The following is a 27,405-nucleotide window of genomic DNA, read 5'->3' on the forward strand; positions in this document are numbered from 1 at the left end:
TTAACAGCTAAGAGCTTGATGCAGCAAACCAAATGGCATAATTTTTGATAGTATGCTTGTTTGTATTGAAGCATATCAAGTAGTGTAAATAAAGATGAAACTTGCATTGTATCTGTGAGAATGCTGTGGCAATGCTGGGGAATTTACAGTTTTTATTCATCTTCTATAAGATATTTGCAGAACCTTTAGACTGTTTTGTAGGTCCCCTCACATCCATTCAGCTCAGATGGTAAAGAATACACCTGTCAATGCAGGAGACACAGGTTCGATCCCTGAATCAAGAAGATCCCCTGGAGAAGGAAATGGAAACCCACTCCAGTATTCTTGCCTGGAGAATTCCATGGACAGAGGAGCCTGGTGGGCCACAGTCCACAGGGTCACAAAAATTTGCATATGACTGAGCGATTAACACATACACACCATGTCCAGTCAATGTTCCACTTTGTCTTGCACAGTCCCTCAACAAAAGAGATTATTATGGGGCAAACCTTTGAAAAGACACTGAATTTCATCAAGGTGCTAAAAATCCACACATTACATGGAGTCTATTGATTGGAAAATTACTTTGTGAGGTCTGAATATTATGTCTGGCCCTAATATTGTCCCAATTGCCTGCACTGACAAGGATTCCTGATTCAAGGTCTTAAGAAAGTCAAAGCTCAGGTGACATTTGGACTCACCATGGTGTTTCCATGTAGCCCCAGCTGTAGGTCCCATCTCCAGCTCCTACTCATTTAGGCAGTTTCTGTACAGCTGAGACAAAGGAGTGTTTAATCAGAAAATGTATTAACTAATTGGTAAAGCTTATTATAAAAATGCCCCTAATTGCTCCATGGTGTCAAGAAAAAGGGCCTGTCAGGAAAGTGTCAGCATTACAACAGCAACAGCAAAAAGCAACGTTTGGAAGTCCTCCTCCCCTGGGCCTTTGCTTTGATTTCTGCCTTTAATGCTGATAAGAAGTGACAGTAGTTGGATAAAACAATCAAAACTTGAGTTGAAGAGCTTATAAACCTTCTGACACTTCAATAAACCAAAAGCCGATACGCAACTAGCAAAATGGTTTTATTTTAACTCTGGCCAGCCACACACCACAGACATGACAGCAATTTGAGGAGCTCTGAGCTATCTCCTTGATATAATATTTTACTAACTCTCATTTCACATCTTTTAAATAAGAAATAAATGCTAAATTCTACCCAGAGAAATAAAATATTTTATAATCTTTGAGACAGTTGTTGTCATCCCTCAGGAGAGCTTTATGCCTGCTGCTAAATGTCTACAAATCAATATTTAATATTTTGAAACATGAAGTCTTAATTATCCATCTCCCCTTTAAGCGTGAAACCCTCACTGAGTGAAAATAAAACCATTTGTTGGCTGATGGATTGATTGCCACTTATTAGCACTTTTTTGATCTGCAGGTCAGATTGCAGGGCTCCATTCCAAACACATACGATGACGCCTTATCATTTATGCCTGGATGTATGAGTGAGTAGAAAAGAATTTGTTAACTTGGGGCTGTGTGAAGATCTTTTCACTTTTGTTTGTCAGACTAACACTGATGACTTCATAATGAAAAAAAGCAATGATCAAGTCATAATTATTATTTATACTCCAGACAGACTTTTTTATTCTTTGATACAATAACAACACACATCCTAATGCCCTGTGTACAAACTGACACATAGAAAAGAGAGTTGTGTATCAAGGAAGGAAGGGAAAATTCTGATTCTGGTCAGTTGTGAAATATCACAAAACTCCCAATTATAAAATGAAAAAAAAATCGCAAACTTCTGTAGAATTTTAACTTGTCTATATTTGCTCAGAAGATTGAACCCACAGCGAAAGGTAATCCCTAAGCAAGGAGATCTTCTGCCTTGGGGAACAAAGAGATCAGAGATTGGTAACACCCTGGGTTTTCTCTGTATGTTCATCCAGAACACAGCAGGAGCTTCCTAAAATGAAACATGCGGGAAAGTGGGGAAAAGATGTGTCCATGCTCTTGAACCTGTGAATCTGACCTTACTGAAAAAATGATCTTTGCTGTTAAATTGAGGTTCTATATGTGAAACAGATCATCCTGGATCATCTGCTAAGCTGCTAAGTCACTTCAGTCGTGTCCGACTCTGTGCGACCCCATAGACGGCAGCCCACCAGGCTCCCCCGTCCCTGGGATTCTCCAGGCAAGAACGCTGGAGTGGGTTGCCATTTCCTCCTCCAATGTGTGAAAGTGAAAAGTGAAAATCAAGTTGCTCGGTCGTGTCCGACTCTTCGCGACCCCACGGACTGCAGCCCACCAGGCTCCTCCGCCCATTGGATTTTCCAGGCAAGAGTACTGGAGTGGGGTGCCATTTTGGACAAGTGTCCTAGAAAAGAAACACTGAGAAAAGACACACTGAGAAAAAAGAAGTCCATGTGAAGATGGAGGCAGAGAATGGAGTTATGCAGCCACGAGCCAAGGAATACTTGGAGCCACCAGTGGAAGAAGCAAAGGATTCTCCTCGAGGGCCTTCAGAGGGAACATGCACCTGCCGACATCCTGATTTCTTGTGACCTCCAGAATCTAGAATAAACTTCTATTGTGGAGTTTGTGATTCTTTTTTTAAAAGATTTTTTGATGTGGAACATTTTTTAAATTTTTATTGAATTTGTTACAATATTGCTTCTATGTATTGTGTTTTTTGGGCCTGACACATGTGGGACCTTAGCTCCCCAACCAGGGATCAAACTCCCACCCCCTGAATTGGAGGGCTAAATCGTAAGCACTGGACAACCAGGGGAGTTCTGAGTTTATGATTATTTGTTATGAAAACCCTAGGATGGGGCTAGTGCACTGGGATGACCCAGAGGGATGGTATGGGGAGGGAGGAAGGAGGAGGGTTCAGGATGGGGAACACATGTATACCTGTGGCGGATTCATTTTTATATTTGGCAAAACTAATACAATTATGTAAAGTTTAAAAATAAAATAAAATTAAAAAAAAAGAAAACCCTAGGAAACTAATACCCATTACACAAACACAAGATGATTTAATGGGTTGCTGGTGAAGTATACAGGCACAATAGCAAATAAATTTTGTGGATTTGCCCTTAATTTGGGCTTCCCTGGTGGCTCAGAGGTTAAAAATATCTGCCTGCAATGCAGGACACCCAGGTTCGATCCCTGGGTTAGGAAGATCCCCTGGAGAAGGAAATGGTAACCCACTCCAGTATTCTTGCCTGGAGAATCCCATGGACAGAGAAGCCTGGTAGGCTACAGTCCATGGGTTCGCAATTCAGGGATATTGAAAGGCCTTTCTCAAATCACATCTTTCTTGTTTATCTTGCTTTGTCTACTGTTCACCCTTTTCAGTTGTTTTTAAACATACCACATGCCTAGGACTATGGAAGGTAGTATTATATAGCTCTGGTTTTCACATCAGTTCTGCCACTTACCTTAATCATCACTTAATCACTCAGAGCCTGCATTATATTACTTAAAATAAGGAGATAATAATACCTCCTGACAGGTTTGTTGTGAGACTAGAGATATATTTGTAAAGTATTTAACATGGTGCTTGGAATACTGTCAGTATCCAATAAAGAGTAGCAATTATTACCTCTCTAGGTGTTATAAGGATTAAATAACACAGATACCTCTTGACATCAAGGAAGCATTTCATAAATGCTACTGTGGCTATTATCATTACATATTTTTGCTCCCTGGCGTTTGCATCATCACAAATTGGCAATCACAGGCTGAAATCCTTTGGTGGCTGCCCTTGTACAGGGGTTAAAATCTCAGACCTCTAACGCAGCCACCAGCCTTCCACAGCCAGGTCACTATAATAGTGCGGTGCGCTATTCTATCCCACGCCACATTATGTGTTCATCCTTATTTGGCTGTCCCACCTATCCCCACCAGCTTCCATTTGGTTCCTCAGAGGAGCTTTCTTCTTCCTTTTTGCTATTGCACTCCTGATATAGCCTCCCCCTGTCCCAAGTTAAATACTACTCTTTCTTCAAGTCCTAGTTGAAATGCCAACCCAATACTTTCCTAGAGAGAAATTCCCTACCTCTGCACATCCCCATCTCAGTAGATCCTATATTTGTTTTCATCATACTTACTCCTCTTCATAATTACTTATTTGCTTGTGTGAGTGTGTGTCAAAGCCTTGTCTCCTCCACTTGGCCATGTAGCAGGAATAATACTTAAAGGATATTAAACTACTGCATTTTCATGCTAGTTTCATTGTTACAAATTATTCCATAGCTACCATAAGAACAGTCATGCCTGAAAGACTCAAATCGTGGATTTGTTTATTTATTTTTATTAGTGTAGGAAAATATAGCACTTCTTTCATCATGGGTAAATTATGAGCCTTGATAACTGGGGGCAAGATAGACTTAGATAGGCAAGTTTATGCACAGGAAGTCCAACTTTCCTGCTCCAGTAAATCATAGAAAGGAAAGAGAGGAAAGAGCTAAGAAATCATACAGAAAAGTCCTCAACTTTCTGCTTTGGGAGTTGTGTTAGCTGGCTTGGGCTGCCATAACAAGATAATGTAGTCTGAGTGCCTTAAACAGAAATCTATCTTCTCACCATTCTGGAGGCTAGTAGTCCAAGGTCAAATGTTGGTAGCTTTAGTTTCTTCTGAGGCCTCTCTCCCTGGCTCGCAGATGGCCAACTTCTGGCTGTGTATTCACATGGCCTTTCCTTTGTGTGCATAATCCTGGTGTCTCTCTGTGTGTGTCCACCTTTCCTTGTCTTATAAAGACACCATCAGTTTGGGTTAGGGTCCACCTATATGGGGCTTCCCAGATGCTCAGTGGTAAAGAATCTGCCTGCCAGTGCAGGATACACGGGTTTGATCCCTGGGATGGGAAGATCCTCTGGAGGAAGAAATGGCAACCCATTCCAGTATCCTTGTCTGGAGAAATCATGGATAGAGGAGCCTGGTGGGCTATAGTCCATGGGGTCTCAAAGAGTCTGATACGACTGAGTGATTGAGCACGCATGCCACCTATATGACCTCATTTAACTCTAACTAATAGCCTTATCTCTGAATATATTTACATTCTGAGGAACTGGGGGTTGGGGCTTCAACATATGAATTTGGGTGAGGGCAATAATTTGGACTGAAACAGGGTTAAAGTCTTCAGGATGTCGGGAGTTTTAGAAACATGTAGGTAAGTCTGAGAAAGCCCAGTGATGCCACATGAAAGGGAGGAGAGTCAGTTGCATGCTTTTTCTCTTGTCTTAAATAAGCTGCTCTCTCCTTGTCCCTCTCTACTTTCTGCTTATAAAAGCTTTCCATTTTGTACAGCTCCTTTCTATCTGCTAGATGCTGCTCTGCTCCTGAATCCTTGTGTGCGAGCTAAGTCATTTCAGTCACGTCTGATTCTTTGCGACCCCATGGATAGTAGCCCATCAGGCTCCTCTGTCCATGGGATTCTCCAGGCAAAAATACTAGGGTGGGTTGCCACACCCTCCTCCAGGGGATCTTCCCAACCCAGAGATTGAACCCATGTCTCTTATGTCTCCTGCATTGGCAGGCAGGTTCTTTAACAATAGTAACACCTGGGATAGAGCCAATAGGATCTTTAAAATTTACTAAGTTAAATTTTGCTTTTTAACACAGCTATAAACCCTGGAAGAATAGGGAGCCTGTCTACTGGGTGTATCTAGCACAGTGTTGGTATTGACAAATGTTTTTTAAATGAATGATATCACCAAGTTTGCAGCAATTCATTTTCTAAATTATATTCCTCCCCACCTTTAAAATGTTTGCCTCTACTATGGTATTTTTACAACTGTTCAGTTCTCATTATCCCAAATAATTCCATTAAGCAAGTCTCCAACCTTACAAGATAGTGGTAGAAATAGAGCTTACTTCCACATCTAAATTCATCCATCCACTAAACTGTGTGCCATCTCTAATTTAGAACCCTATAAAGGGTACAACATTAATTCCAACTCTGCCTAATTCTCCTGGCTTATTTGCCTACTTTGCTTTATCTTCTGTAATTTCAAATCAACCAAAACCTAGTTCCATTAAGCACGTCTTTTCACGGTCACCTTGACCCTAGCCTCTATCTTGGCTCAAGTTGTTTGTCACACTCAATTGTTTTGCTCCTCCCATCTATGTACTTGAATGTCCAGGTCAAATTATCTTTGATATCTCTATTCATATCATTTTTTCTTAAATATTCTCCTTTACAATATCTGTATTGCATATTACATAACTGACAGTCTTATATGCCAGTACCTTGCAATTAAACATTTAGTCTTGTCCATATGTAATATATATATAATATTGTCAAGACCTGATGCTAATAGAATTCTACAGATAGGTGATATATAGATGATAGATGCATAAATGGATACATACAGAGATAGACAAACAGATAGAGACAGACATACACAAATGTGTGTGCAGGTTGTCCCGATAATCATATGTACTCTCCCTAGAAGCAGTCCATATCTTTAAAACTCACTAATTTTGTACTCCGTAATTCATGACAGATATTTAGCAGGCCCTCAGCAAATGCTCTTTGATTGATTCTAGGCCAAACATGACTTTATTGTTTAGGAAACATACCAAGAGACACAAAAAATTGATTTGTATTTGTTTAATTTTTAAAATCACTTTACCATCTTTAGCATTTTATGAGTTGTTTTCATCTAGCAAGTAAGAGAATTTTCCAGCACCAGCCCATCTGCTCCTCCTCTCGAGTTTGAAGTGGTCGGCAGGCTAAATTGGTAACATCTTTCATCCTGTGGCAACGCCCCCATGTTGTCACAGGCATGCAATTCTGATTTCATTGCCCTATTGAGCCAAAGGCAAAGAGAGGCAACAAGAGATAAATCCCCTCAAAAACTCAATAAGTTTAATAATAGCTAACAGACACAGAATACTACCCGCCATAGAAATGCTTAATTGCTCTCTGTCATTAAGTTGGCTCTAATGATAAAGGCTGTTTGTGAAGTTTCCTTCCCTTTGGTATTAGACTCTGAAGGATTGGACTGGAAGGGGCTTTGGATACACTGCTCCCACCCCTCCCCCACCCCCACACTTCAGCTACCACTGCACTGACTATAATATAAACAGAGAGGAAGCCAGTCTGTTAAAAAATTTCTCAAGGGAAGATATTTTCACAGTCATTCCAGAAAATACACCACAGTGTTTTAGAAATTTTCATCTGAGCCAGTTCTACCCTCTGTCTTCAAAATCATTCCTGTTTCCCTTTGAATGCAATTTATCTTAGTCAGCCCCCAATGGAAACCAAAAACAAATTAATATTAGGTGTGAATCTAAAATTAATAGAAAAGGAAACCATTCCTTCTCTCAAGTATGTTAAATACATTTCATTCACAATTGTCAAGGTAAAAATCCAAGTGAATTTATAGAAAGCATTCACTTGTACTGCGGTCATTACAGTAGATTTTTAAAAAGCCTTTTTTCCTACGAAAGAAATCCACTAACTGAACATTAGAACAGTAAATGATTTTTACCAAGTGGAAAAGTGGGGACAAAATAGAGAAATTTAAAGTAGAAGACACTGGTGTGAACATAAAATACAGAAGCCACATTTATGTTTTGCCACGAATCCACTTTCACTAAGTTTCTCTTGCTTCATTATTCTCCTCTGGAAAGTCAAAGGTCACTCCTACAACAGCAGTAAGCCTATGAACTATAAGAAAACCGAGGCAAATGGTGGGCAAAGCTACAAAGCTCTAAAAATGTTGTTTCTGGTGCCCCTGTTTCCTCCCTCTACCATCTCAGTCTTTCCACTCAACATCCCCTCTAATCCTTTTGAGAAATAAGTGACGTTAAGAGTTTAAAACTCATACAAAACGCTGGACTTTTACCACTCAATAAATACTATTTTTAAAATTACTTATCTGAATCTTCCAGCCTACTTAATGAGATAGATGCTATCTTTAGCCCAATTTTCTAGTGAGGAACATGTGGCTTGGAGAGATTAAGCACTTACTGAAGTCACCAAGACAGTCAGTGCTGTAACCATGGCACTGCATGGCGGCTGCCCAGGTGGCTCAGTGATAAAGAATCTGCCTGCCAATGAAGGAGATGTAGGTGTGATCCCTGAGTCAGGAAGATCCCCTGGAGAAGAAATTGGCAACCCACGCCAGCATTCTTGCCTGGAAAATTCCAAACACAAAGTAGCCTGGGGAGCTACAGTCCATGGGGCTGAAAAGAGTTGAACACCACTGAGTAACTGGGCTGTGTGTGGTGGGCACACACACACACAGGACTGCATGGACACCATAGAGAGGACCAGGGCATCCTAACCTTGCAGACTTCTGTATTTTTGGTGGATCCAATCCTTCAAGAGTTATAACCTTCAGGTAGCGACTTCACATTTATAATTGGTTTATGGAAACTAAGGTAAATAGAGATCAGCTCCAACCCTGAAGGAAATAGAGAAAGTCATCCCCTCACTGCCTCATCTACATTGCTGCTTAGCACCATGGCCCTGACAGCCCATCAGCAGAGTCTGGTAAACCAACCACTTTGTCAGATTCACCTAACCCCTGAAATCATGGGCCTTCAGGCAATGACATGAATTCATATAACATTAGAGCTAGGAGGCTTCTCAGGGGGCACGCAACTGAATCTACTCATCTTACAGATAAGAAAACTAAGGCATACATTGCTTGAATGATTTTCCCACCATTCCAGAGCCAACATGTGGCAGAGTCTGGTCTTGAACGTATATCTTTGGACGTGACTCAGAAGATGGACTTCTACACTATCACACGGGTAGTAATTCTGGCCTTGACTTGTCATTGCTACTTACCACCAGTTCAGACATCAAATCATCATTGTTTCTTCCTGCAAAATTCCTTCCACTTCTTCTTGGGCTGAGTCTGATTAAGCCAAACATCATGACATCATGATATTTTTCTCAAGTGTTAATTCATTGTAGATACATGTGGGTTCCTACTGCATATGTTGAATATATTTTTAACATTTTAAAAGACTTACTAGTGTATAAGACTTTAAAGACGGACTCTATTGTGTGTGCTTAATTACTTTTCTCCCCCCGTGATATACATACATACATACACCCCAATTCTCTCATGAATCCAGCAGGCTATTCAAATACACCTCCTGAACAGGAAGATTCTTCTGTTATGAATATGGGATCTGAGTCTTCTTATGTAAAAAGTATAGTTCTCTATGATTAGAGAAAACATTCCTTTCCGGGGACAGGGACAAAACAATTAATTGTCCTAAGAGTGACTTGAATAACAGCATCACAGTTATCATCATCACCCTTGATTAATATTTTGGCCATTGACTAGGCATGGGGCTCTATAATAGACCTGCAGATACCATTGCCATCAGCTCTACAGTATCCATAATCATGACCTCTTAAAATTTAATTCTGCTTTAATCAAGAGAGGAAGTTTGTGATCCACAATTACTTTTGAGGTTATTTTCCACCAAATGTACATAAGAGGTTGGTCCAAATCCTGCTGCACCACAGCTTACAAATGAACACGAACTTGCTTGAATGCCAAGGGTTTGGTTGAATTTCAGATATGTACACTGGGTTGGGAAAATAACAGTGATTTTGTACTCTGAGCACAGTAAAGTCATTCCAGAGCTGATTCTTTTGCTATAGGGCAAATAAATCATTAACGATTATCAATATATGATTGTTATCAATAAAATCCTTCTCTCTACTAGGGATGAGTTTTTATATGCTCATCTTTAGAAAATCAAATTCCGAGAAATGTCACTCAGTATTTTATAGGCAATTCCCAATTATCTTCTCTCTAAATTGTACCCCACCCGACACCGAAATGATCTTCCTACCAAAAAGAAATACAAGCATGTCACTCTCATCTTTCAAAACCTTCAGACTCTATTACCTTCAGAATATAATATGGCCCCTTGAAAAAAATGACACTAAGCCCTTCCCCATGAGAGCCCAGCTCTCCTTTTCATCCCCATCCCTCTAGTCCTCTACCATCTCCAGTTTCTTTTTCATCTGCCTCTTCTCTATCTTGCACACTTCTTTCTAGTCATGAAGACCTGGCTTAAAAGTCACATTCTCTCAGTGCCCTTGTAAGTGAATCATTCTTCCTTTTGTAAATACTCAGTATTTTTGTTGATACATAACCTGGCAGTGTCTTCCCACCAGACTGAACTAACTCCTCAAGGGGAAGGGTCAATTACTCCTTTAAAATATTTATTTATTTGGCTGTGCTGGGACTTCGTTGTAACATGCAGGATCTTCTATCTTAGTTGCAGCATACGATTGCTTAGTTGCACCATGTGGGATCTAGTTATCTTACCAGGGATCAATCCTGGGCCCCTTGCATTGGGAGCTCAGAGTCTTAGCCACTGGACTACCAGGGAAGTCCTGTAAGGGTCAATTCTTATTTATCTTTACATGCTCCTCCGGAGTTAGCACCTGCGCAGGCACATGCTAGAACATCAATAAATATTTGTTGCAAAAAATGGATGGATGAAGAAATAAATGCATCTCTTTAAATTTGTTGGAGCTACAGCCTTCAGGCAAGAAGGAAATGTCTTCAACTATCACAGATTAGTTTATTTTGATGACATCATTAGCTTCCAAATTTTCCCCAGGCATTTGCATGACATAATAAAGTAAGGCTAAGAGAAATCTGTATGCAGGTCAGGAAGCAACAGTTAGAACTGGACATGGAACAACAGACTGGTTCCAAATAGGAAAAGGAGTACGTCAAGGCTGTATATTGTCACCCTGCTTATTTAACTTATATGCAGAGTACATCATGAGAAACGCTGCACTGGAAGAAGCACAAGCTGGAATCAAGATTGCTAGAGAAATATCAATAACCTCAGATATGCAGATGACACCACCCTTATGGCAGAAAGTGAAGAGGAACTAAAAAGCCTCTTGAAAGTGAAAGTGGAGAGTGAAAAAGTTGGCTTAAAGTTCAACATTCAGAAAACGAAGATCATGGCATCTGGTCCCATCACTTCATGGGAAATAGATGGGGAAACAGTGGAAACAGTGTTAAACTTTATTTTTGGGGGCTCCAAAATCACTGCAGATGGTGACTGCAGCCAGGAAACTAAAAGACTCTTACTCCTTGAAAGGAAAGTTATGATCAACCTATATAACATATTCAAAAGCAGAGACATTACTTTGCCAACAAAGGTCCGTCTAGTCAAGGCTATGGTTTTTCCTCTGGTCATGTATGGATGTGAGAGTTGGACTGTGAAGAAGGCTGAGCGCCGAAGATTCGATGCTTTTGAACTGTGGTGCTGGAGAAGACTCTTGAGAGTCCCTTGGACTGCAAGGAGATCCAACCAGTCCATTGTGAAGGAGATCAGCCCTGGGATTTTTTTGGAAGGAATGATGCTAAAGCTGAAACTCCAATACTTTGGCCACCTCATGCGAAGAGTTGACTCATTGGAAAAGACTCTGATGCTGGGAGGGATTGGGGGCAGGAGGAGAAGGGGACGACAGAGGATGAGATGGCTGGATGGCATCACTGACTCAATGGATGTGAGTCTGAGTGAACTCTGGGAGTTGGTGATGGACAGGGAGGCCTGGCGTGCTGCGATTCATGGGGTTGCAAAGAGTCAGACACGACTGAGTGACTGAACTGAACTGAACTGAAGTAGATTATTGTCTGTGTGACAAGCCCTTCTTTATGAGCAAGGTAAAGATCATGCGTGTATGGTTTGGGTTGCTGTAATAAATAATCCCCAAACTTTAACCTTCAAAAATAGATGAATCCAAATTCTATCATCCAATGCCTCTAACTATGCATATGCTTCTAATACATAAAACCGGCTTAGCAGGAAAGATGTAACATTTAGCAACCACGAAATAGATTTCAAATATAGTCAAAAAGAAAGGGTAGATAGTCTTTGCACTAAGAAGACAATTGAATAATGGTTGGCTAACATGAGTATGTTTAATGCCTGTTTTGTTTCAGTTCTCATTACAAAGGCCACTGTTGTCAGAGACATAATATAATTCCTATCAGAGGACTTAAGAAATAGGATTTAAAACAGGCCAGGGACTTAGTCACCCAGATCAGATTTGCCAAATGTCCAAAAAATTAATCAGTTCATCCTGCATTACAAGAAGAACACAAGGACTAACTCATGAATTATGGAGCAGTTGGTCTGACTCTCAAACCTGAAAGTTTCTTGGGCAATTCATTAAGAAAAAGATCAATTTGTAAAATCCTGGAGGTTATTAAGTTGTTTAAAAGCAGCCCACAAAATTTGTCATGTCAAACCAATTCCTCTTTCTTCTTCAGCCAGGAGGAGGTGAGAGGTGGCATGAACGATGTGAAGGAGACGGCTTACTCTGATCTTAATAAGGTTTATGAAAAATCAACATATTGACCTTCAACTAATATGTTGTTTGGTTAAATTTAGAGACAACCAAGCCACAGAAAGTGACACAGTAACAAAATAAGAGAATCAATCCTTCACCCAATATGTATTGAGTTTCTAAATGTGTAAGGCACCCCGCTAGGCAATGTAGAAGAACCAAAGAAAATCAAACAGCAGCTGTATGCTCAAGAAGATAAGTGTAGGAAAAGAAGTTGCCATCAACATCTTTAACACTAGATATAGAGCACGGACCATATTTAGACATTATAGAATAAGGGTTAAAAACATGGACCCTAGAACCAGACTGTCTAGGTTTGTATCCTGGATCAGATATTTACTAAGAGCAGGAGCTAATGGTAGAGAACTTGCCTGCCAATGTAGGAGATGCAAGAGACACGGGTTCAGTCCCTGGGTTGAGAAAATCCCCTGGAGTAGGAAATGGCAACCTGCTCCAGTATTCTTGCTTGGAAAAATTCCATGGACAAAGGAATCGGGTGGGCTATGGTCCACAGGATCACAAAAAGTTGGATATGATTGAGCAACTGAGCACAGGACAAGAACATGAAATCAAGAACATGATTGCTATGCCTTAATTTCCTCATCTGCAAAATAGTGGTGATTTTAAGGTTATATATTATACATCATAGGGTTATGCTTAGTATTGAATGAGTTAGCACATGCAAAGTACATAGAACAGTGTGGGAAGTTCAAGAAGAGAGCATTATTTTCCATGGTGGGTAAGTTTGAAAGGGAAGGGGATAAGAGGAATGAGATAAGCAAGAGCAATCAGAAGCATGCAACATTTAAACCGAGTCAAATTAGTAAGCCTTGGACATATAGAGATTAAAATATAAAAGTCTGTGGTTTACATGGGAAAACACTGTATTAGTTCAGTAGTAACTAACATGCTAACCATTTGGGGAATAGTTTACTGTCATATTGTGGATAGTCCAATTTTATCACAACGTAATGTCTATAAAAGGCAGAAATGAGAGACAAGATTGGGATTCATTCACATTGACCTCATTATTACAGCAAATCAGATAAAATTACAGATGGAAAGAGGGTAGAGAAAAGATATGGGTCCATTGAGCATCTCCAAAAATATAAGAATCAAGAAAAACATACAAGGCAGGAAGATAGAAATTAGAATAGAAAGGATTATTTCTACTTCAATAATACATGTTCATATTCCTTTGTTTAACTGTAAGTATGTCTGCTGCAGAGAAGGCAATGGCACCCTACTCCAGTACTCTTGCCTGGAAAATCCATGGACAGAGGAGCCTGGTAGGCTGCAGTCCATGGGGTCGCTAAGAGTCGGAAACAACTGAGCGACTTCACTTTCACTTTTCACTTCATGCATTGGAGAAGGAAATGGCAACCCACTCCAGTGTTCTTGCCTGGAGAATCCCAGGGACTGGGGAGCCTGGTGGGCTGCCGTCTCTGGGGTCACACAGAGTCGAACATGACTGAAGCGACTTAACAGCAGCAGCAGCAGACATGCTGCTGCTGCTGCTGCTGCTGCTGCTGCTGCTGCTGCTGCTGCTGCTGCTAAGTCGCTTCAGTCATCTGGTCTCCCTCAAAAAATAACAGATATCCCTTCAAACTAGCAAAAGCCAGAAAATGGAACTGATTCTGAGAAAACAGTTGTATTTCAATGAATTCAAGGGCAAGAAGTCCTGCTAGGCTATGTGAGAAGATGAGAGCTATCAGGAGCTGGAGGGTTTATGCTCTCAGTGATATTTCCTTCACCCCCTGCCCATTCTCTTTCCCAAGACTTCATGGCAGTCTTCAGAAGAGGTGAACATGTACTTGGCAGACTCCCAAGGGCTCTAGAACATTTTTCCCTCTGCTCTCTCCAACCTGCAGTGCCTCACACAAAGCTTGACCTCTGGGAAGAGTTAAACAGTTGTTGCTGGATGAGATCCCTACTTGTTTAGACCTCCTTGCTGGACCTAGAAATAGACTTGGCACAAATTGCTTGTTCTGTACATGTTGAGAAACTTACAATTTATATGGGAGCTTGTTTATCCTCATTCTTGATGTATTTTTTTTTAATTGGGGTATAGTTGCTTTACAATGTTGTGCTAGTTTCTGCTGTACACTGAAAAGAATCAGCTATGTATCTATGTAATAAAACAGTTGTATTCCAATGAATTCAAGGACAAGAAATTCTGCCAGGCTATATCCTGTCCCTCTTGGATCTTCACAGCCCCATCCCATCCCTCCAGGTCATCACAGAACACTGAGCTGAGCTCCCTGTGCTATATAACAGCTTCCCATTAGCTATCTATTTTACACATGGCAATTACACCCATGTCAATCCCAGTCTCCCAATTCATCCCACCCTTCTACAGGTCTACCTGTCCATTCTCTATGTCTCTATTCCTGCCCTGCAAATAGCTTCATTTGTACCATCTTTCAGATTCCACATATATGCATTAATATATGATAGTTTTTTTCTCTCTTTCTGATTTACTTCACTTTGTAAGACAGACTCTAGGTCCATCCATGTCTCTATAAATGACACAATTATTTTTAAGTGAGATTTTTTTCCTGTCTTCAATGTGAGAGCTGTGCATGTTTCAAGAGGTGGTTGACTTGCCTTTGAGAGAAACCAATGCTAGTGTTACAGATCAGAGACGGCCTGGGTTTTTCTGATAATTGTGTCCCTATGTCAGAGGTACACTTAAGCTGCCTTTCCTTTTCCTAATCCTCAAGTGTACAATGTTTCAGCCTCTTACTCTTTTTACACGTTAGAGGTTATGAGTCATCTTTATCCACCTTTCTCACAGTTTCGGTGCTCAAATCTCGGAAAATCGGCCCCGCCCCATCAACCAGTCCCCTTCACAACCGCAGTGAGACACCTCCTCAGCCTATCTAAGAAATTCTCTGAGGAAATAGAGTGGTGGCTGCCATGACAGTCAGATGTCCGTGGTCACTGAACCCACATTTAGCCAAGATCCTGCCTAAGCATCTGCCTGAACTGAATCGTTGCCCACAACCCCACCTCACCTCCACTGTGTAACCACCGAAGCTAATATTTAAATGTACCTGATTTCCCCTTGCTGCTGCTGCTGCCGCTGCTAAGTCGCTTCAGTCGTGTCTGACTCTGTGAGACCCCATGGACAGCAGCCCACTGGCTCCTCTCTCCCTGGGATTCTCCAGGCAAGAATACTGGAGTGGGTTGCCATTTCCTTCTCCAATGTATGAATGTGAAAAGTGAAAGTGAAGTCGCTCAGTCGTGCCCGACTCTTAGCGACCCCATGGACTGCAGCCTACCAGGCTCCTCCGTCCATGGGATTTTCCAGGCAAGAGTATTGAAGTGGGTTGCCATTGCCTGTATCATGGAGCTTCAAAAGCAGTGTGAAAGGCATGTTGTCACAAAAAAGCACGAGATTCCACCATGCAGCTCTTTACACAAACATTTAAAGTTCATGATGTACTTGAGTATGGACACTCTCCATTCCTGTGTACTTTGCCACTCAAAGTATTTCACCTGAACCAACTCCAAATCCATGCAAAGCTGAAACCCACAGAGAGTTGTATCTTTCCTTGATGACTTCAAATCCCATGGCAGAGATATATGTTGATGTGAGACATGACTTCAGTGAACTGAAAACTCATCTGGAATTTTCTCGAGCTTTGTCCTGGCCTCAGCAATAATCAGACTTCTGTTGACAGTTCCATCTTCAACCACACTCTGCAGCTAGTGAGACTCCTTATACTATGTACTTTGCTGTCTAGAGCCCTATTAACCCTGGATTTATTAGCTTTTTTTGTCAACCACTTATACTGCCAGCCTCCCATGAGAAGAACACATCACAAAGCAAAGAAACTCTGAGACACATACATAGAAAAATATCTCAAATAGCAAACATTTACTGAAAGCACAAAGTCAGATGGTAGCACTTGAATAACCCTTCTCCCCCACAAGCACATTCTATAGATACACTCAGGGAAGTTGTGCAAATAAATCTCATTATGCTGCAGAAGTGCAAATTTATTGTCTCTCTGAGAGTACTGAGATGAAGCCGAGAATCTTCACAAATTTACTGGGCTGGCTCCAGACACATACTAGATTATATTCATCAAAATGAATGGATTTTAAAGCAAGTCTAAAATAGATTCTTTCAAAAATCTAAGACTTTGCCTCAGAGGGACTTCTTTTTTTCCTCCTGTCCTTTCTCTCTGGCTTCCATGGAGAATAGAAAAGGATAGTTATTAAAACAAAGAGGAGAAGGTAATTTGACTTAAGTTACTGAGCCAGAGAGCTGCCAGATGTCAACTGAGCCAGCAGAGGTTACTGGCAGCCTGGGACCAGAAATAGAAATTAGAGCAAATATATCTATAAAAAAATGTCTGAAAAGTCCATTCAGCTCTAAATACAGAGCAGTTTTGAGATCCCTAGATAGAACCTCTCTTGGCTGGCCAGGGTATACGGCTTTAGTGAACTCCACAGATATTTTCCTCATGATTTTTCTTCGTTAAGTGTAATACTTTTGATTATTCCAATTTAATTTATCAAATCTGATATATGTGACTCAGTTTAAACACAGTACCAACCAAAAGGGATATAAGTGAACATGACTTGCCACTGGATCCATTTTTCCTCCAGGTCATGTATACATGGTGCTTCCAAATACACACACACACACACACACACACACACAGTGAAATACTCAGAGCTAACATTCTTAAAAGCTTGCTATGCACCTTGCTCTGTTTAATCTTATTTAACTCACCTAAGACAAAGAGAATAAGAGAAAAAGAGCCTTGTCCAAGGTCACACATTAGATTATGGAGGCAAGACAGGAAAACAGCCTATCTAGCTCAGAGCTTGGCTTCTTAACCATTGCCTTCCTCAAACAGTGCTTAGACTGATAAGTGTGTTAAATAATGCAATATGTGCCTTGAGAAAGTAAATTTTCAAGTTATCTCACTAGCTTCCATGTATCTGTAGAAGGAGAAAATATTCAGTTGTTAAATTACAAGTTATTTGTTTATATGCTTGCCTTTTATCCTCTAGATCTCTACTGTTCAATATGAAAGCTTCAGATACATGTTGCCATGGGACACTTGAAATGTGGCTAATCCAAACTGAGATGTGCTGTAAGTGTAAAATACAGACTGGATTTCAAAGGATGAGAACTAAAGACAAGACTATAAAATATCATATAATTTTTATATTGATTATATGTTGAAATAATACTTTTGGATATACTGAGTAAAATGAAATATAGTATTAAATTAATTATATCCATTTCTATTTATTTTTTAAAATGTGGCTACTAGAAAAGTTTTCAGATTTATTTCTAATGGACAGCACTGGTGTATGTTAATAAGGATACAGAAAAACTGTCTCAGATTCAACATATAACTTTAAAATGGTGAAGGCTTGCCCTTATTTTTATACTGACATTATTAGTAATTTTGAACCTCAGTAATATTTTATTTTCTAACAAGACTTTAAAACTCTGGTTACAAATTGTTTTTATTTGCAGATAATATAATACCTATTTATATAGAACATCATAAGAAATTTATAAAACAATTAATAAGTAATTTAATAATTAATAATTTAATAATTAGGTTAATAAGTAAATTTAGCAAATTTTAAGGTTACAAAGTCAATGTATAAAATTCAATTAAATTGTCATATATCAGTAACAAATAATTTGAAAATAAAATTTAAAGTGATACCATTTTAAATAGCTTCAGAAAAGATAAAATACTTAGGAATAAATTTAACAAAAGCTGTATAAGACTATATACCACTTCTGAAAGAAATAGAAGACAAACAAATGGAGAAATATACCATGTTTATGAATTCTAAGACTAAATATTGTTAAGATATCAATTCTTCATGCACTGATCAACACAATTCAATTATGTTAAACTAATGCAGCATGATTTCAAGAACTCCCAACAAAGCTTTTTAAATACAAATCACAAAATTAATTCTTACACTTATGTGGAAAGAGCCTACAATAAGAAAGAAAAAATTGGGGCTCACAATGGCTAATTTCAAAATTTGTTATAAATAGTACTGTATTAAGTAACGATTAGAAAATAGATCAATGAAACAGAACATAGTTCAATAATAGTCCAGAAACATATGACTGACTGATTTTTGGAAAATGTCCCAAGGCAATTCAATAGGGAAAAAACTCTTTTCAAAAAGTGATGCAAAATTATAGGATAAATACATGAATAAAAAATAAATTTCAACTTCTACCTCACAGAGAAATTAACTTGAAATAGGTCATAAACCTGACCACAAAAGCTAAAATGTAAAAGCTTCTAAAGGAAAAAGTAGAATATCTGCAATTCCTGAAGAGGAAAAGTTTTTGTAAAGATGAGGCAAAAAGTACTGACCATAAAAGAAAACAGTGTGTCAAATTGACTTTATTAAATTTTAAAAATATTGTTTATCAACAAGACATGGTTAAAAATGAAAATACAAGCTACAAATTGGAAGAAAATATTTGCAGTATATACACCTGACAACAGACTTATATGAAAAAGGGTTATCCCCGAGCTGTTTATTACAGACTCTATTCATAAGAATCTAAAATTAGAAACCACCCAAACGTCCATCAACATTTGAATGAATATACAAATTGTGTATATCCATACAATGAAATCATACTCAGCAATAAAAAGGAATGTAATGGCAATACAACAGCATGAATGAATCCCAAAAACCTTACATAGAGTGAAAAAACTAAGACAAAATAGTGCATATGCTATAATTGTATTTATACAAAATCTAAGAAAAAGAAGAAGTAATTTTGGGTTTTCCAGATCAAAACAGTGATTCCTGATGTGGTATATGAGTTCCTTGGGAAAGAGCATGAGGGAACTTTCTGGAGAGATAGAAATGTCCTATTCTTTGTAGTTATAATTGCCCAGGTGTATATGTTTATAAGAATTTGTCCTACCTATACAGTATTACACTCTATATAAATTTTACTTCTGTAAAAAAGCCAGTTACATTGCTCAAACTTATATACAACTCTCATTAAATATTTAGTTTTATTTTATTTTTTTTTTCTGTTTTGCTTCATTGCTTTTGTTTTTTTCCTGTTTTTAAAAAATTTATATTAAAAAATATTTAGTTTTAAAGTTGTAATTAAAGTCATCATGGAATTAGTGTTCCACAAAGGCAGGGACTTTTGTTTGGTTTCATATATCATATCATATCAGTCACTCAGTCATGTCCGACTCTTTGCGACCCCATGAATCGCAGCACGCCAGGCCTCCCTGTCCATCACCAACTCCCGGAGTTCACTCAGACTCACGTCCATCGAGTCAGTGATGCCATCCAGCCATCTCATCCTCTGTCGTCCCCTTCTCCTCTTGCCCCCAGTCCCTCCCAGCATCAGAGTCTTTTCCAATGAGTCAACTCATCGCATGAGGTGGCCAAAGTACTGGAGTTTCAGCTTTAGCATCATTCCTTCCAAAGAAATCCCAGGGCTGATCTTCTTCAGAATGGACTGGTTGGATCTCCTTGCAGTCCAAGGGACTCTCAAGAGTCTTCTCCAACACCACAGTTCAAAAACATCAATTCTTCGGCACTCAGCCTTCTTCACAGTCCAACTCTCACATCCATACGTGACCACAGGAAAAACCATAGCCTTGACTAGATGGACCTTTGTTGGCAAAGTAAAGTCTCTGCTTTTGCATATGCTATATAGGTTGGTCATAACTTTCCTTCCAAGGAGTAAGCGTCTTTTAATTTCATGGCTGCAGTCACTGTCTGCAGTGATTTTGGAGCCCAGAAAAATAAAGTCTGACACTGTTTCCACTGTTTCCCCATCTATTTCCCATGAAGTGATGGGACCGGATGCCATGATCTTAGTGTTCAGAATGTTGAGTTTTAAGCCAACTTTTTCACTCTCCACTTTCACTTTCATCAAGAGGCTTTTTAGTTCCTCTTCACTTTCTGCCATAAAGGTGGTGTCATCTGCATATCTGAGGTGATTGATATTTCTCCCGGGAATCTTGATTCCAGCTTGTGTTTCTTTCAGTCCAGCATTTCTCATGATGTACTCTGCATATAAGTTAAATAAACAGGGTGACAATATACAGCCATGACGAACCTCTTTTCCTATTTGGAACCAGTCTGTTGTTCCATGTCCAGTTCTAACTGTTGCTTCCTGACCTGCATACAAATTTCTCAAGAGGCAGATCAGGTGGTCTGGTATTCCCATCTCTTTCAGAATTTTCCACAGTTTATTGTGATCCACACAAAGGCTTTGGCATAGTCAATAAAGCAGAAATAGATATTTTTCTGGAACTCTCTTGCTTTTTCCATGATCCAGTGGATGTTGGCAATTTGATCTCTGGTTCCTCTGTATTTTCTAAAACCAGCTTGAACATCAGAAAGTTCACAGTTCACATACTGCTGAAGCCTGGCTTGGAGAATTTTGAGCATTACTTCACTAGTGTGTGAGATAAGTGCAATTGTGCAGTATTTTGAGCATTCTTTGGCATTGCCTTTCTTTGGGATTGGAATGAAAACTGACCTTTTCCAGTCCTGTGGCCACTGCTGAGTTTTCCAAATTTGCTGGCATATTGAGTGCAGCACTTTCACAGCGTCATCTTTTAGGATTTGGGATAGCTCAACTGGAATTCCATCACCTCCAACTAGCTTTGTTCGTAGTGATGCTTCCTAAGGCCCACTTGACTTCACATTCCAGGATGTCTGGCTCTAGGTCAGTGATCACACCATCGTGATTATCTGAGTTGTGAAGATCTTTTTGTACAGTTCTTCTGTGTATTCTTGCCATCTCTTCTTAATATCTTCTGCTTCTGTTAGGTCCATACTATTTCTGTCCTTTATTGAGCCAATCTTTGCATGAAATGTTCCTTTGGTATCTCTGATTTTCTTGAAGAGATCCCTAGTCTTTCCCATTCTGTTGTTTTCCTCTATTTCTTTGCATTGATCGCTGAAGGTCAGGAAGGGCGGCAGTGAGGAGATACCCCTCGTCCAAGGTAAGGAGCAATGGCTGCGCTTTGCTGGAGCAGCCATGAAGAGATACCCCACGTCCAAGGTAAGAGAAACCCAAGTAAGATGGTAGGTGTTGCAAGAGGGCATCAGAGGGCAAACACACTGAAACCATACTCACAGAAAACTAGTCAATCTAATCACACTAGGACCACAGCCTTGTCTAACTCAATGAAACTAAGCCATGCCCATGGGGCAACCCAAGATGGGCGGGTCATGGTGGAGAGATCTGACAGAATGTGGTCCACTGGAGAAGGGAATGGCAAACCACTTCAGTATTCTTGCCTTGAGAACCCCAAGAAGAGTATGAAAAGGCAAAATGATAAGATACTGAAAGTGAAACTTCCCAGGTAAGTAGGTGCCCAATATGCTACTGAAGATCAGTGCAGAAATAACTCCAGAAAGAATGAAGGGATGGAGCCAAAGCAAAAACAATACCCAGCTGTGGATGTGACTGGTGATAGAAGCAAGGCCCGATGCTGTAAAGAGCATATTGTATAAGAACCTGGAATGTCAGGTCCATGAATCAAGGCAAATTGGAAATGGTCAAACAAGAGATGGCAAGAGTGAATGTTGACATTTTAGGAATCAGCGAACTGAAATGGACTGGAATGGGTGAATTTAACTCAGAAGACCATTGTAATTACTACTATGGGCAGGAATCCCTCAGAAGAAATGGAGTGGCCATCATGGTCAACAAAAGAGTCTGACATGCAGTACTTGGATGCAATCTCAAAAACGACAGAATGATCTCTCTTCGTTTCCAAGGCAAACCATTCAATATCACAGTAATCCAAGACTATGCCCCAACCAGTAACGCTGAAGAAGCTGAAGTTGTGTGGTTTATTTACTGCTAAATCCCCAATCCCCTGCCCTTAGTAGGCATTCAATAAATATTTTTTAGGGAGTGAGTCATGGGACAGATTACTAACGCCAGCTAAGGATCTTAACTTCAGTTATACAAGTCATTGTGTTTCTAGTTATTTATATACAGAGATACATTATTTATTATCCAACTCTGTAGAGCTTCTCAGAGTATTACACCTCACTGATAAATAGGAATTAGGGAGTAAAGCATTCATTCATTGGCCACTTGGTCATAAATTTAACTTTACTGGTCTAATAACTAATGCCTGTAATTCTCACGCCAAATGCTCCAAGCATTTCATCTTTCATGCAAGCACTCAACAGATAACTAGTTTAACATTAGTTACAATGTTAGATTTTAACATTTAGCATGATGAAAGGAAGTCTACACAGATCAAAAAATTAAATTTGGGGCGGGGGGGGGAGATTTATGACTAATTTAAGGCTTCAGGATATAGTCACATACATGGTTCACATAATTATCTCCCTGCAAAGAATTAGGGTAGAATTCCATTTTTCCATTGGGTAAATATTTCTTCTTTGAAATGTGATCAGAACTAGTCAAAAATCATTGTGAATCATAGGGATACTAAGTAAGGAAGATCAAGATCTTTGACTATTTTACCCTCCTAGTTTTAATGTGAACGTTTAATTTATTCTTGTTTTAGCAAGTGTTCAGCCATGTGCACACAGAGGATAAAGGGAGGATGGGACAAACTGGGACAGTAGCACTGATACACACACTGCCATGTGTAAAGCAGACAGTAGAGGGAACCTGGAGTATAGCACAGGGAGCTCAGCTGGGCGCTCTGTGATGGCCTAGAGGAGGGGGATGGGGGATGAGGGGTGTACACACACATACACACATGTAGCTGTCATTTGGTTGTGCAGCAGAAACTAACAAAATGTTGTAAAGAAATTATACTCCAATAAAAAAGCACAAGTTTTTTAAAATAAGCAGGGTTTGTATGTAATAGGCTATTATAACCGATTCTGAAATGTATGTGTTACCATCACTTCCAAAACACCTCCACTTTTATACAGTAACATGAAATTATCTCCCAACATATTGAATATGAGAGGAAATTAGTAGACTCTTAACATAGATGAACAAACATTTATTGTCATCAAGGAGCATTATTTCCCTGTAAATTACTAGTTAAGCCCATAAACTGAATGAGTAAACTTGCTGTCAACTTGCTCACAACAGCTGTCTTTCATGGGATCATCGCCCCCAGAAGATTCCAGTTACATTTTATTTCATATCAAGTTGGGATTTTCTGATTAATCTTGAGCATCATTTTCTTAGGAAAATATTTCAGAAAGAAATATTTTAAAAGAAATGCCACATGGAAGTAGGTTGTGTTGGTTAGATAGCTCTGGATATATACATTCTAAGATTTCATATGTGGTTAGTTGTCTAAGAGGAGAAAGAGGGGAGGGGAGGAAAGAGAGAGAGTGAGAGAGAATGAGGAGGAAGAAAGCTCTCCCCTGAAGAAAAAAATAAATGTTATCTAACCAATGCAAGTAATTTACCATTTTTCTACTTCCCAAGCATCCTAAGAGATCTTTTTATGCTCTCTCCTATTCTTTATAAGAGAATCTAGTTTTAGCAGGTTTGAAAAGTAAAGGCTATGAATATTCTGTTCTATGTAAACCTATTTTTTAATACACATCCCCTCCCTACCACACACACAAACCATACACATAATTTGACCTCCATAGTTTTATGAGAGAGGCTATTTCTGATTGGGTGACTCTGCCTCAGTGATTGCTAGGTAATGAGATTTTGGGATAAATGCATTTCCCATCTCCAAATCAATAATCGTACAATGTTCATTTAGAACATGATCTCCATAGTCACCAACAATTACCATGAGAATCTTCTTTTCATGAAACAACATTTGCACAAAACTTGTCCCTGCCAATGCCTTCTTGAGTACTTACTATATTTGACATTGGCAGCTGTACTATCATGGCTTTTTCTTTGCTGTTGAATCTATTGGTTGAAATGCCATTTATTTTGTGCAGATAAAAAAATATCATTTATTTGGTTTCTGTTTATTAAGACATGGCCAAGTAGAAATTTCATTTAACTTTAAGAAACCCTGGTATCATATTCCTTCCATATTTGCTTCTCACAAAAAGCATTTGAAGTTCAGGGAAGAATTATAAGCCATTCACCTGCAGTTTGGTTTAAAAAAAAAAAAAAAAAGGCCTTCAGTTTCTAATAAGTCATCAATGACTAGCTTTTATTTGCACCACAAAACACTTGCACTATGAAAGCAAACCCTCTGACAGATGTACTTTTAAAAGAAAACATCTACCCTACATGAAGACAAAAATACTTGATGGGTATAAAAAAAGAATATGGGTTGACACAGGATATCACAAATCAACTGTATTAGACCACTTGTTTGAAAGTTTTCTCCATTTAAAGAGAATGATTTTACAAAAGAAAAAATGAGAGAAGAGAATTCTTTGAAGGCAGTGAATATACATAAAAATGGGTGAGTATCTGTATCAGTTTGCAAGGACTGACATTAACAAACTACCAATTATGCAGTTTAAAACATCAGAAATTCATTGTCTCAGAGTTCATGAGGTTAGAACTCTTAAATCAAGGTGTGGGCAGGGCCATCCTCTCTTTGAAGGCTCTAGAATATTGTCCTTCCTTGCCTCCTTCTAGCTTCTGATGACAGCCATTCTTGGCCTTCCTTGGGGAACCAAAACTCCAACCTATGCCTTCTTCTTCACATGGCTTACTTCTCCATATGTGTCTGTGTTCAAATAACCTTCCTCCTATAAGGATGCCACGTGTGATCTTAATCTTAACATAACTACATTTTCAAACACCATATTTCCAAATATAATCACACTCTGAGATTTGGCAAACCACATCCTGAGGTGGACATGAATTTTAGTGGAACACAATTCAATCCAACACTGTTGGTTATGTTGGAAGATTAGATTATGTGCTACAGGAGATCGAGGACCATCACCGACTAATCTCAATATTCTCAGAACCTAGTATGAAGTATTGTAAGTATCATGTATATCATATACTTATAAATGTTTAATGGAGTATATGGATGAATTAGTAATAGGCTAGATAATGACCCTTAGATATGAAAAACTAATAAATTGCATCCGTCTCTCTTTCAATCACACCATGAGCCCCAAAATAAAGCAGCAGTGTTAGAGAACCAGTGAAGATCTTTCCAGTTTAATCAGACTCTCCTGATCTTCTCTAAAGTACATGAAAATAAAACAGAGCTTCTTATAAAACAGCATTTCCAATTAAGGAAAAAGACAGAACAGTAAGCTGTCTTCATTTCATGTCAGGCTCTCTTGGTTCTTTATATACTGTTTTTCCAGGAGTCTAGAAAAATGTGTCAGAAGTTTTCTCAGAATTTTCTTGCTTTGGCAGAGCTATGACAGATTATAAGGTTAGCTCTGCCACTTAAGAGAAAGAGACATCTCCTTTGTCTTTATTAAATAGAAGGGGTGACTAGAGTTAGCATCTTGTGGTATGAGGACCCCACTGTGTGCTCATTTCCCAAAGATGTCTGAGTTTAGCATTGTAATAATGGGCCAAAGGGCTATAAAAAGAAAATACTGTGAATCTTTGTGGTACTTTGTATTCACTTTGATGAAAAACCCTGGAAATGAATCACAGCTTTAAAAGACAACCACAGGACAGCAAAACAAAGAAGATTTACAACCGTGCTATCCCCTTAAATCCTTCCTTGTTTCTATTCTTTTTGGTTGTTGTTCTGGAGCTAAGTGGCACACTCACCCTGACATTAGGGAATAGCATCTGTCAAAAATAAATATCTAAAATCACAACTGCTTATTTATAAAGGTCCAGACTCATGCATCCATTGATAACAATATACTGTTATTTGAGGAACAGCAATCGCACTCATTCTTCAGTAACACTTCCTCACCAACCTTATTACAGAAATTCCACTGTTCAGTCATCAGGTATTGGGTAATGGTTTCTCCTACTATGGAAAGTGCAAATGTTCCCAGAGGTGGACCACATTAAAGGCTTCATCCATAATACTTTATTATGATCCAGATAATATCTTTACAAATTAAAAAATAAAACTACCTCCAACTATTATAATAGAGGTTCAATCTCGTGTCCCTGGAGAAGGAAATGGCAACCCACTCCAATACTCTTGCCTGGAAAATCCCATGGGTGGAGGAGCCTGAGCCTGGTGGGCTACAGTCCATGGGGTTGCAAGGAGTCGGACACAACTGAGTGACTTCACTTTCATGCACTGGAGAAAGAAATGGCAACCCACTCCAGTGTTCTTGCCTGGAGAATCCCAGGGACGGGGGAGCCTGGTGGGCTGCCGTCTGCGGGGTCGCACAGAGTCGGACACGACTGAAGTGACTTAGCAGTAGCAGCTCATGTCCCTGGAAAACTAGAGGAAAATACAGAACCATGCTGAAATTCACCACCAGCATCCTGTCATGTCCCTTTTTTGCAATCCCATGGACTGTAGCCTACCAGGATCTTCTGTTCATGGAATTTTTCCAGGCAAAAATACTGGAGTGGGTTTCCATTTCCTTCTCCAGGGGATCTTCCCGACCCAGGGATTGAACCCTCATCTCCTGTGTTGGCAGGCAAATTCTTTACCACTGAGCCACCTGGGAAGCCCATAATACTTTATTATAATCCAGAAAGAAATAATACCTTTACAAATTTTAAAAATACTACAGCTCCAAGGATTGTAATTAAGGTTCAGTCTCCTATCCCTGGGGGACCTAGAGAAAAACACAGAACCATGCTGAAATTCACCACCAGCATTCTGCCATGTCTCCCTGGAATACTTACACCCTTACTCTCCTAGGTGATTGCTTCTTCTCTTTCCTCAAACTCTTCAAATTTTCTCCCCTCTTTTCACTATCTTCTGATGACCTTGCATTTTACTTCACTGAGACGCTAGAAGTTCTCAGAAGTAATGAGAACATCTACCAACCTGCCCATCTATCTGTATCTGGTCCTGCATCCTCCACCTTCCCTCTTGTCATTTTTCTTAATTCTCTGTGAGGACAGCGCTTCCCTAAGCTTCATTCCTTCGTCCTCTTGAAAGTGAAAGTAAAAGTCGCTCAGTCATGTCCAACTCTTTTTGACCCCATGGTCTGTACAAT

General features: G+C 39.4%; 1 long non-coding RNA gene across 1 annotated transcript in view; it reads right to left on the bottom strand.

Moving 5' to 3' along the window:
• LOC113890490 overlaps window positions 1–27,405 on the bottom strand; it is an 80,584-nt gene that overhangs the window by 23,576 nt on the left and 29,603 nt on the right. Inside the window, exon 2 of the long non-coding RNA XR_003510505.1 lies at window positions 681–753. This is a non-coding gene — a long non-coding RNA (uncharacterized LOC113890490). The remainder of the gene's footprint in view (window positions 1–680; window positions 754–27,405) is intronic.

This window comes from Bos indicus x Bos taurus, chromosome 3 (genome assembly GCF_003369695.1).
Source record: "Bos indicus x Bos taurus breed Angus x Brahman F1 hybrid chromosome 3, Bos_hybrid_MaternalHap_v2.0, whole genome shotgun sequence".
Classification (NCBI taxonomy): Eukaryota; Metazoa; Chordata; class Mammalia; order Artiodactyla; family Bovidae; genus Bos; species Bos indicus x Bos taurus.